Source organism: Eriocheir sinensis, chromosome 52, assembly GCF_024679095.1.
Source record: "Eriocheir sinensis breed Jianghai 21 chromosome 52, ASM2467909v1, whole genome shotgun sequence".
In the NCBI taxonomy this organism is placed as follows: Eukaryota; Metazoa; Arthropoda; class Malacostraca; order Decapoda; family Varunidae; genus Eriocheir; species Eriocheir sinensis.
Window position 1 is genome coordinate 1,329,360 of NC_066560.1, and position 12,374 is coordinate 1,341,733.

At 42.9% G+C, this 12,374-nt stretch overlaps 1 protein-coding gene across 3 annotated transcripts in view; it reads left to right on the forward strand.

The window, feature by feature from the left end:
• Nucleotides 1-4,870: 4,870 nt before the first annotated feature.
• Nucleotides 4,871-12,374, forward strand: part of LOC126982872 (BLOC-1-related complex subunit 7-like) — a 64,064-nt gene continuing 56,560 nt past the window's right edge. For 2 of the 3 annotated variants that reach the window (XM_050835143.1, XM_050835145.1), the window contains exon 1: nt 4,871-5,022. The gene's annotated coding sequence lies outside the window, so the exon portion shown is untranslated. The remainder of the gene's footprint in view (nt 5,023-12,374) is intronic. The other variant, XM_050835144.1, reaches the window with a different exon arrangement.

The following is a 12,374-nucleotide window of genomic DNA, read 5'->3' on the forward strand; positions in this document are numbered from 1 at the left end:
GGAAGAGTTTGACCAGGCAGGGTGTCAGCACGGAAGCACAGGTTTTAAAAACAATAGGAGGCACTCCATCAGGTCCATAAGCCTTCTGAGAGTTGAGGCCAGAGAGGGCATAGAAAACATCGTTCTTAAGAATCTTAATAACAGGCATAAAGGAGTCAGAGGGGGGATGTGTAACAAGAATATGCTCAGAATCGTTCAGAGTGGAGTTTTTACAGAAAGTTTGAGAAAAGAGTTCAGCCTTGGAGATAGATGAGACGGCGGTGCTGCCGTCAAGGTTAAGGAGAAGAGAGAAAGATGAAGAAGTGAAATTGGAGGATATGTTTTTTGGATAGTTGCCAGAAGTTCCGGGAAGAATTAGAAAAAGCAAGGCTTTGACATTTTCTATTAATGAAAGGGGTTTTGGTAAGTCGAAGAATAGATTTGGCACGATTCCGGGCAGAAATGTAAAGATCATGGTTAGCAGGAGTGCGAAGGCTCTGATACCTTTTGTGAGCTGCCTCTCTATCTTTGATAGCACGAGAACAAGCGTGATTAAACCAAGGCTTTTTTAGCATGAGGAGTAGATAAAGTATACGTGGAATGTGTTCCTCCATTCCAGACACAATCACCTCTGTGATGCGCTGGGCACACACAGAGGGGTCTCTTTCCTCGAAGCAGTAATCATTCCACGGAAAATCGGAAAAGTACATCTTCAGGTCGTCCCACCGAGCTGAAGCAAAATGCCAGAAGCATCGCCTCTTCGGTGGGTCCAGAAGGTGTACAGGAGCGATAGGACAGGATACAGAAATAAGATTATGACAGGAGAAGCCCAACGGAGAGAACACTTTGAGAGTAAGTAGAAGGGTTAGAGGTAAGGAAGAGGTCTAGTATGTTGGGCCTGTCTCCAAGACGGTTGGGAATACGTGCAAGGTACTGCACCAACTGTTCTATATAATATCGTTGAGAAGAGCAAAGTTGTAGGCTTGTTCACCAGGTTGGTCAGTGAAAGAGGATGAAAGCCAAAGCTGGTGGTGAACATTGAAATCTCCTAGGATGGAAATTTCAGCGAAGGGAGAGTGGGTCAAGATGTGCTCCATTTTAGAGTTCAAGTAGTCAAAGAATTTTACATAGTAGAGTTAGGTGAGAGATAAACAGCACAGATGTATTTAGTAATAGAATGACAATGAAGTCCTAGCCAGATGGTGGAAAATTCTGAAGAGTCAAGGTCGTGGGCACGAGAGCAATTGATGTCGTTGCGTACGTAGGCGCAACATCCAGCTTTGGATTGATATTTAGGATAGAGATAGTAGGAGGGAACAGAGTAGAGATTGCTGTCAGTAGCCTCAGAAACCTGTGTTTCGGTGAGGAAGAGAATGTGAGGTTTAGAGTAGGAGAGATGGTGTTCCACAAAATGAAAGTTAGTGCGAAGACCGCGAATGTTGCAGAAATTGCAGAGCGTAATTGTGCTATTTTGAATTTTAAATTTGGGGAAAAGGTGTGAATGTTGTGTGAATGTAGTGTGGTGTGGAAAGAGAGAGGATCTGTCTTTAGAGAGCATGCTGAACTACTCTCTGGCAGTGGTGGGTGCGGTACTGAAAAATCAGTAGTGCGGTTGCGGTAGTGCGGTACTTTTTCCGGAGTAGTGCGGTTGCGGTAGTGCGGTCCCATTTTTTTTTCTTTCCCAGTGCGGTACGCGGTGTGCGGTACTGCGGTAGCGGTAGTCACTAGTCAATATAAAAAAAATACTTCAGTGCCTATCCTGGCTATCCATTGACTAACTAATAACTTGTGAGATACAAAAAAAATAAAGGAGGACTGGGGGACGGAGAGAGGAGGGTAAGAGAGGAGGAAGGGGGGGACAGGCCGGGGAGTAGAGGACGGGAAGGGGAGGAGGGGGAGGAGGAGATCAGCGTCATGTGAAAGAGGAGGAAATAGGGGGTGGGAAGGAAGGAAGGAAGGAAAGGTGGTGCAACAGCTGCAGTAGCACGTGCACTAGCCAGGGAGGAATGGTAGGGAGGATATGGGAGAGTGAAGGGGAAGGGGAGGAGGGGAGGAAGGCGTTTGAGCGAAAACGAAAGATAACTAATATAGGAAAGTCATGACGGGAACAGTGAAACATTATTCAAACCGTCCAATATACTAACACAAAACACATTAACTGGTAATAGCGAGACATCGACCGTGGGAGCGCTCTAAGCACTGGCGTCTCAGGCCTCAGCGAAGAAATCACGTGGAAATTTCAACGAGATAATAATAATAATAATAATAATAATAATAATAATAATAATAATAATAATAATAAATTATTATTATTATTATTATTATTATTATAATCAAACAATATTGATCTTGGCTACATTGAAAAGAGAGAGAGAGAGAGAGAGAGAGAGAGAGAGAGAGAGAGAGAGAGAGAGAGAGAGAGAGAGAGAGAGAGAGAGAAAATAGAGAAGTTACAATGATGTTAAGAAAAAACGGATATAGTATGTACTATGGTCTATATTATGCATCAAAGAAAAATTTGTACGGGACATGGGATTGAGCGGAGATCATGTTAGTGCTTGCTTGTACTGTTGTACACTGCCATGTACAGTCATCGTCAGAGGCAGTCATGGCGCGCCGCCTTGGGTTGAGTGACGAACAGATTTACTCTGAGTTATTCATTTAGTATTTAATTTTGAACAATAACTGAAAAGTCAGAATGATTGAATCACTGATTTTTATGACTGATACCGATTGATTGATTGTGTCCGATTCACTGTAAAAAAAAAAAAAAAATTTGCGAGCATGCCGCGCTGCAAATGTCTTCGATAGTTTTCTAAGTACCGCTGGATTTTTTAGTGCGGTCCGCGGTAGTGCGGTATTTTCAGGAAGTTTGCGGTAGTGCGGTAGTGCGGTACTTTTTTGTGATGCGGTACTACCGCACTAAGTACCGCACTTGACCAACTCTGCTCTCTGGTGTTGATGAGACAATAGGGAAACGGTTAATGAGGACATGGGAAGGGTCTTTGGAGGGCTTCAGCACCCTCCTCGCTTCCCATATATACCTCACCGGGAGTGGCTTGCGCCCGTTTCGGTAGGTGTCATCCTACCTACCTCCTCCCTGTATATATATATATATATATATATATATATATATATATATATATATATATATATATATATATATATATATATATATATATATTCGTGATGCCTATCTAAAAATATTGAGAAGATAAAAGTAAATTCATGAATGACCGACAATGTTGTGAAAAATGAATGAACTGTATGACCAGCCACTGAAAGAGAGAGTTATAGCGATTGAGGAAGTGGGAATGAGTAAGTGAAGAATAATCAATACTCACCTAGCGATACTGATCCACATTGCCTTCTAGTTTCTGAAGTTTCTCTCGGATTTCTTGAATTCACTGTACTTCATTAAATATATCTTTAAATACTCATATATATTATTTCCTTCGGTAGCCTTCTCGTATTAATAACAAAGTTTCCTGGTAATTATTCATTTTGTTTCTTCGGGCACTCCTCCTCCCACCGTATACTGAGGCTCACAGTCCTCCTCCTCCTGGCCTTAGCCCGTAGTAGGCCTTTGTAGGGTTTCTCTAGGGATGACGAAGCCAAAACTCTCTCTCTCTCTCTCTCTCTCTTATTTAAACTATATCTTGAGTTTATTTAGGAAGGTGATTACCGGTTTAAGAATGTATGGTGAGTCCTATGTTAAAACCGACCCTCTGTTCAGCTACCCTACTAATTGAAAAATAAAATAATATACAATTTACATTATTATACAATTACATAGGCCTAGTGGCCATACACATGTGCACGGATTTAGGTCACCAAGGATGATTTCGTGCTTACACTGGTGGGTCGTCATGAGGCGGTCGAGTTTCAGATAGATAGGCCGTCAAGGCTGGTCCCTGTGGTGGGGGTCTGTAACAACCCACACATTGTGTACCGCGGTCTCCGACACTGATCGAGCACTTTAAACACTTAACACCTCGAGCCCCGCGGGCATGGGCGTGTCAAGCACCACAACACTGATCGAGGGATGATTTGTAACACGAACGAAGCTGTGCGAAAGCTCGCCTACGTTCGTGTGGAATCCCCGCAGATTGGCCGACACAATGCGAAGCTCATCCCATCACCCTCGGCGCTGCAGTCTGCCGTTGGAAGGCATCGCTGTTCCCAGGAGGGGGGCGAGAAGCTTATGCCTTGTAGGTGAGGGTGCGGGCGAGCGTAGAACCAGGGGCGGCGAGGCGGAGCGCCCCAGGGTGTGTTGAAGCCCGGTGGAGGAAGGTGCCGGGTATATAGAGCCCCTAAAGCCCCGTTCACACTGTGCCGACTCTGGGCCAAGACAACCCACGACTCTAAGGTACACGAGGTCTTGGGTGTTGATGTGAAAGGGTCGGGCATGTCTTGAAAGAGGTACGTCTTGATACTGCTGCGCCGACGTCGTGACGGGAGTCGAGTCGCGAGGCGCAGCGCAAAAAAGGATTCCATGCTAAACTTTCACGACAAGAGTTGGCAAGAGTCTGGACCAACCGTCGATCACCATTCTTAAGTAGGCGGCACAGACGACTGTGCCGACAGGAAACGGGAAAAATTTGAAAAATGGCCCCGACAGTCGTCACGACTGTCTCAAGACAAGCCAAGACTGTTGACGACAGTCGTCACGACTGCCCCAGACCTCCCTCAGACCTCAACCGGAAGTGTATACTGTTTTGGCAACAGACGCTTAATTTTGTTTTATTAAATACGTCAAATCATCAGTCAAATGAAAAATAAAATCTGTATTATATAAAATCCGTATTATAATGATGTACGACAATTGTCCTGCAGAAAAGATATATGCTTCCCAACTGGAAGTGTGGTACTGGCAACACTGGCGGCAGCCCTGTCACACAACACCCCGACACACAGGCTCAGACTCAGAGCACCGCCAGGCACCCACCCCCGTCTGCTGCAGCAAGGAGTCATTTTACCTTCCTATGACGTTGCGGATCACTATCTCTGCATCTGCCTGGGCTCTATGATATAGTTGTTCAGGTACTGTGCATTTAATTCATAAGATAAAGGGATAAGAACATCGAAATAAGGAAAACCATTGGTAATAACACCACACCTCATCTCCCTCCCGGTACTCAAGCTTGGGGTTCCTGTCGTGATTTTTGTTTTGTTTTTTTCCTTATAGATCGGGAGGCTGATGTGAATGCTATAGGCTAACAATGAATTGAACCTTTAGGATAACATTGAATTTATGGTAGCAATTTCGCGGGAGGTTATTTATTTCATTGTGTTCTATTTTTGGTATATTCCATAAGTATTACTGCGAATGACACTTGTGCAACTCTAAGTACTTTGTGCACTCCGAACACACTGCTGTATCGCATCCTGTCACAAATCATTCCTGAGATATTAATTTCTTTGAATTTCGTCTGAGGAAATATATTGAGGAATTTATTTCCATGTATCGCATTTCAGCAGCAGGGCACAGGTCATGTATGGTTAGGTTAGGTTAAGTTAGGTCAGGGTAGATTTAGTTTGGTTAAAAATTAACTGTACACCTGACATAAAACACAGTGTATAACATAACACTTGAATACTGCTCCACGGTTTGTGATCCATACACACATAGAAACATTGATAGATTAGAACAAATCAAGGGGAATATTCATGAGTGTAGCCTACTAGTTTTGAGATGCTGACTGCTTATTTTTGGACAAAATATGATTGTTTATCATGGAGATAGTATTTTTTTCAGAAATCACTAAATAATTGACTTTTCAATGCCTTTTGTGTACTCGTCACCGCTGACGCAAAATAGCTCGCAGAGAGGTTCAACTTGGGGGACATGGCGGAAATCAGGGATTTTGGGTGGGGAGCATACTTAAACTACTCCAACCGAACTTTACATAACCTAACCTCTAACGGAGGGGCTTCACTCCCCTCGACCCCCCTCCTAACCAGGACCCCTCTGCCCCCACATATGCGACTAATTTTTTGTGAGGAGATATTTCTCGCAACACCGGCACTGCATTCAGGGACCAAAAAGAAATCCATGTTGTAAGTGTTAACTTTGCCAGAGGTGCTACGCTTTCGTGAATATTACCCCAAATCAACTCCAAGGTGGCTAGGTTCATTACAAACGATTACACTCGAACGCCTGACATCACAACACAGATCAAACAACAGATAGACATGGAACCTCTTCACTTCACAGACAAGCACACAGACTTAAACTTATGTACAAGATCACAAACACTCACATTGACACAGATCCACATACATACTTACACAACGCAAACAGTGAACGTACTCATAGCTGGTAACACACACAACCAAAAATACCAAACATATCACAAAAACACTGATGCATACAAGCACTCATACTTTCCACACACCTATACGTGACTGAAACAGCCTCCCTCAATAGATTTTAGACTGCAGTACAATACTCATTTAGAAAATAAATACACGCTTACCTGTCACCACAACACACCAACACTAACAATTACACTTGATTCACTTCCCTCCCCTGCACACTCTGCTCCCTTCCCCCAAACAGCCAATCCAAAATATATATGTGTGTTGTGCACCTGCATAGGTGCCCTGCGCATTATTGTCTAGATCCAGATTCAGAAAAAATTATGATGGTAAGGATTTAATTTATGCACCCTTCCATATCTCATTTCCTACTCTACCAACTGCTCTTCTGATGTCAAATAGGTAAATCTTAAGAATCACCACTCCACCCCCTCCACCACCCCAGCCCCCCGAATCCCCCAAGACAAGCCTGGGGAACTGTGGGGAACCGGGGTATTGGGGGGGGGAAGCCCATATCACTGAAAAATGGCCTTCCAAAATTTCCCTAGAAAAATCCCTAAATCAGGAAAAATTCCCTAGTCTCAAAAGTAGGGAAAATCCCTACCGTATACTCACATGCGTGGGCTAATCGTTAACCAAGCATACCATCGCTAACCACCCCAAAACAGCCCTGAGCCATGACTCAAGGTCATCCGGGACTCGGGCTGAACAGGCCCGGGCTATACCCGGCCCTCAGCACGGCAGCGTTGGGCTACGTGTTCTAAAAAAAAAATAACCGCGCGTGGTGGACCTGGTCTCACACGCGTGGGCTAGTCGCTAACCAAGCGTACCATCGCTAACCAAGCGTACCATCGCTAACCAAGCGTACCATCGCTAACCAAGCGTACCAACGCTAACCAAGCGTACCAACGCTAACCAAGCGTACTGTCGCTAACCAAACGTTTGTAGAAAAAAAATATATGAAGACCCAGTGATGCTTCATACGGTAGGTAATGAATGCGAGCTATTTTGCGGCGGCGGAGTTAGCTCGATTAATCCCTTTAGGGAGCTGTGGTTTTGGTGGTCGTTAGCTCGATTAATCCCTGTAGGGAACAGTGGTTTTGGTGGTGGACGGCCAAATCACTGAAAAATGGGCTTTCAAAATGTCCCTACAAAAATCCCCAAAATCGGGAAAAATCCCTAGTCTCTAAAGAAAGGAAATTCCCTGACGTATACTCTTGTAATCTATTCCTATATAACGTAGTAGCCGCTGCAGCGGGTCTGTTGACGAGTGTAAGGCGTGTAATTGGATGGTCAGCGTAGTTGAACCCCCACCCCACCACCCCAATCGTAGTCGAGCAACTCTTGGGAAATGTCATGTTTCATAATTACACATGGTACAATAGTGACGGTTAACCCGTCCACTTCTTGTATGTTGATGCTAGATAATTTTTACCGAGTAGTTTAAGGTACAAAATAAAACAGATTTGTGACAGCTGTCATCCAGATCGAACTGACGCTCCTGCTGTTAACTGACGCAGGAGTGACCTACCGACTGCTACGTATGACCCTGGCCTCCATTTTACTCAAATTCCACTATAAGTATCGCGCATTGAACAATATCCGTTTGTTTTCTGACACGTGCTTGTCACACCATATGTTACACTTGACACGCCCGTGTCTTTGTTGGACCCGGTACTGGGATAGTAGTCGGTCCTTTTGTCAACCTACATGCACACCAATAAAGAGGTTAAATACTCAGTTAACACTTACCGAAAGGTAAAGTAGACTGATATTTTGAGGGAGTGAGTGTCGGGCTTCCATCCATTATGGCTTGAAAACAACTGACTTCAGGAACCCACCGTTAGGTGCCGCTGATACCCTCGGTAGTAACATTTCGAATGCATTAGAAAATACAAATAGCTGCGGCTTTAGTTTGTTTAATATAGAGAAAAAATAAATTAAATCTCTTTAAATTCCTTTTTTTTGTCCGAAATCGTTATAATCCATGCGCGTTTTGGATATTACTGACTTAGGAACTAGTTTGTAGGGTGCACTGCAAGGCAGGTATGAGGCTCAGTCTGTGTATAGAGGCGGTTGTGAAACAATAACAATGGACTTAGAAAATCCAAGCCACCTAACTCTATAATTAAAGAGGCTTGCCCCCCAGGCCCCTCCCCAAGGTAAAACGTATACGAAAATGCTTATAATACTAATTCTTTCACGTGCTAAATAACTACGAATATTGGTTTGGAGTGGTTATTCTTAAGTTTTGCCATATATATATATATATATATATATATATATATATATATATATATATATATATATATATATATATATATATATATATACACACACACACACACAGTCAAACCTCGGTTTACAAGTGCCTTAGTTAACGAGTATTTTGATTTACAAGCAAAAAAAATCACAAAACATCCCTTGGTTTACGAGCGGTGACTCGGTATACGAGCATCCTGTTTGTACAAGTTTTTTTTCCGCCACCTCAGGGGTGGGAACACAGGCTGTATGGAGGCCGTCAGGGTCAAACGTGTGTTTCCCTCCGAGGAGGGACCACACACCCTTGCCGGGTGACAGCTCATGGAGGGGAGGGGAAGATACTGATAGACCGACTATCGGCTCATGTCAGCCTAGCCGACCAAGTTGGTCTTTCGACGAGGACTTGCGTGTTTTTTTTGTATAAGTTGAAGACGTGAACGTGGGTTCCCTTTGTTCACTGAAAGACGAGTTCTCAAAGAGGGGAACAATGGGAATAGTCTCAGCTAAGGGTTGCCACCTTGAGCTAAAAATAATAAAGAACACAACATCCCATTTTCCAATACAGAACGAATCCATATTTTAAAGAACGGGTGGCAACACTAAATTTTCTCTAGCCTGCCATAACTAACAGCCGCTGCTGGTGAATGCAGGAGGAAGGGGGTAGGGACATTATGACGCGTATTTAATATGTATTTCAAGCCAACCCTTGACAAACATAATTTAATAGACTGGTTTTGTGGTTCACCGAAAAATACGCTCACTGCGGTTTTAAAATACTGAATTTTATCTGTTTAACCATTCAGACATCCAAATATGGAGTAAATGGCATTCCGTATTTTAATGAAAGGGTAGCAGGTTAGCAACCCTAGTCTCAGTCCGTGTTTTAAACTCGTAGAGATAATATCCGTGCACTCTTGTATGATTGCATTTGTGATTTTGTGTGCGATCTTGGTGTTTTCAGCACTACAGTGTGTGTTGTTTGTGCTTTAACAATGTCCCCAAGAGAGATGGTTAAAAGGGATGGTGCTGCAAAGAGGAAAACAGGAACTAAAAATGACATACCAAATGTAGTTGAGACAGAAAGTACAGACTTAACAAAATTGGCAACCATTGTTTGAACTAATGTAACAGGGATGGGGGATCATATAAAGGGAGGAGAGCGAGATGGCTAGCTAATGCAAAGACCGGGTGCGGTCAGTTCAAAAACTATCCTCTGGCTGGGACCGTCGATGACGACCTCAAGAGAGTATACTGGCGCTACAGGCAGCACCTAAAAAAAAAAAAAAAATGAAGTTGAGGGGAAGGGGGGCCAGAGTCGGAGTTGTAACTTTAAAATTTCCCGGAGTCGGAAATATTTAACTCCGACTCCACACCCCTCGTCTCATCAGCTCTCCTCCTCATACTGATAGTCTTCTACCTCAAAAATTCTGCCGCCATGCTGCCTCTATTTCTATCTTCTATCGATATTTTCATGCTGACTGCTCTTCTGAACTTGCTAACTGAATGCCTCCCCACCTCCCAGGGCCTCGCCGCACACGACTCTCTATTCAAGCTCATCCCTTTACTGTCCAAATCCCTTACACACGAGTTAACTAGCATCTTCACTCTTCCATCCCTCACGTAGGTAAACTCTGGAACAATCTTCCTTCATCTGTATTTCCTGCCTACGACTTGAACTCTTTCAAGAAGGGGGTATCAGGACACCTCTCCTCCTGAAATTGACCTATCTTTCGACCACTCTTCTGAACACTTTATAGGTGCAGCGAGTAGCAGGCTTTTTTTTATTTTTTTATTATTGTTTCCTTTTTTTTGCCCTCGAGCTGTTTCCTCTGCCGTAAAAAAAAAGGGCTTTGTAGCTGGGTTGAGTGTAGGGAGGGGGGCCGCTCTTTACACCACGCCACCCACAACCTATGCAGTGTTCCAAACACAGGCCTGTTGCGAGATAAAAGTTATTGCACTGCATCACGTCACCATGGAAATGCCACATGATTTAGAGACTTCAGGATTGTGGCAGACTGAAGAGGAAGGATGGATAAATTAAATACCCATAAATTTATAGCTATTGGCTTAGGCAGAGCCGTGAAATTGATAACGAAAAATGAGCAATTTTCGGGAAAATGTCAGAACATTGCTGTATAGGGAGAACCAATTTCACATTACATCCCTACCCCTGAGGGGTTAAGATATATACTGGCTTTTAAACATTGTATGAAACCAAATTCACATGTTTTAAACATGTAAAATAAGTGGCACCCATACTGTAATTTTGTGCTATACCTATGTATTGCTGAGTCAAGAGCACACCTTCCCAACCACATATGGCCCATAGTACCGTCAGTGACGTTTCCCTAACCTTGCAGGTTTGCCAGATGAAAACCTTCCATGAAACCCACTCATCTGGTAACGCTACAATCTAGAACTTTCATATAAATGTTATTAATTGAAATACAAGCCCCGCACATTTTCGTCAGACTTATTTTCAACAAAGCAGCCTGATCGTTCCATAATCTTTAAAATAACTGGGATACATGAGATCACAGTTGTTGACTTCAATGCTCTTTGTAGTCATATATGGCTGTCTGCTTGTACGCAATATAACAAGAACAGTAGCTGCCTAGGAATAGATTTTTGCACCCTGTATGTAAGGGTTTGTGGCTAAAATCATGTGAAATATATACTACAGTGGGTTGGCAGCTTAAAAAGCCCGCCCATGAACATATGTTGTAAACATCCTGTGAACAAGAAATCTGTGTAACTTCCCTATATAAACCTTCCTTCCTTCTTCATATATGGTTATCATTTAATTGGTTAATTATTGGTGCTTCTTGGCAACAGTTATGGGCCAGAAACTGGTATATACGCGGCTCATGAGTAGGATAATCTGGCAACGGTGACCGTGGACCAACACCTCGTTAATTCGACTTCTCTCATCCATATTTCATACATGAGGTAAGTACTACATTGATAATCATCTCCTATGCGGGGCAGCACAGGAGATGATTATCGTTTCTGGCCCATAACTGTTGCCAAGAAGCACCAATAATTAACCAATTAAATGATAACCATATATGAAGGCAGTTTTTGGGTAAAAAATTGGCAAACATAAGAGGCAGACGTGGTGTTGCCGCTTCCTCCATGTGAAAAGGGTATAGCTCGAGCAATTGAATATTTCGCAGTTCTTCTACTTCCACTTGTGAATAAACAAAATCTAATTCTTATTCTGATAACATAATTCTCGCTCATACGTTTCACTTTAGAGAACATACTTTACGCTGTCAATAAACGTGACACCCTGCAGGAAAACATCACCCTATTTCTTCATTTCTACACTTAAGTCTTGTAAACGTGTTTGTATCTGAATATTTCCTTATATACGGGTCAAGGTGGACTGAAATTCATGTGTTATACGCCAATGAGAAAATACTAGCACTTCATTATGCATAAATGACGATATAATCCTTAATTATGTCCCAAGGGAAAGGTCCAAGGGAGGTCTCGAGGTACCTTGGATCTGCTAAGTTTTACTTGGAGGAAGATGTTGGGAGGCGGGAATATGGCTGCAAGCCTCTGAGGTCACACACACACACTAGACTGGGAAGATGCGAGGTAGGATAAAACAGACCACTAAAGATAAAACTAAGGTCCCAAATGGCAGCAGAAACTATACTAAATAGGTCATGGAAACTAAACAATTCTGAATGATATAAGCAAATATATATGAGGAGAAATATGTCAGAGGATGAAAAAATGAAAGTAAAGGAAATGATAAATGAAGTGAAAAAGAGAAATGATGAAAGATCAGTAGAAGAAAA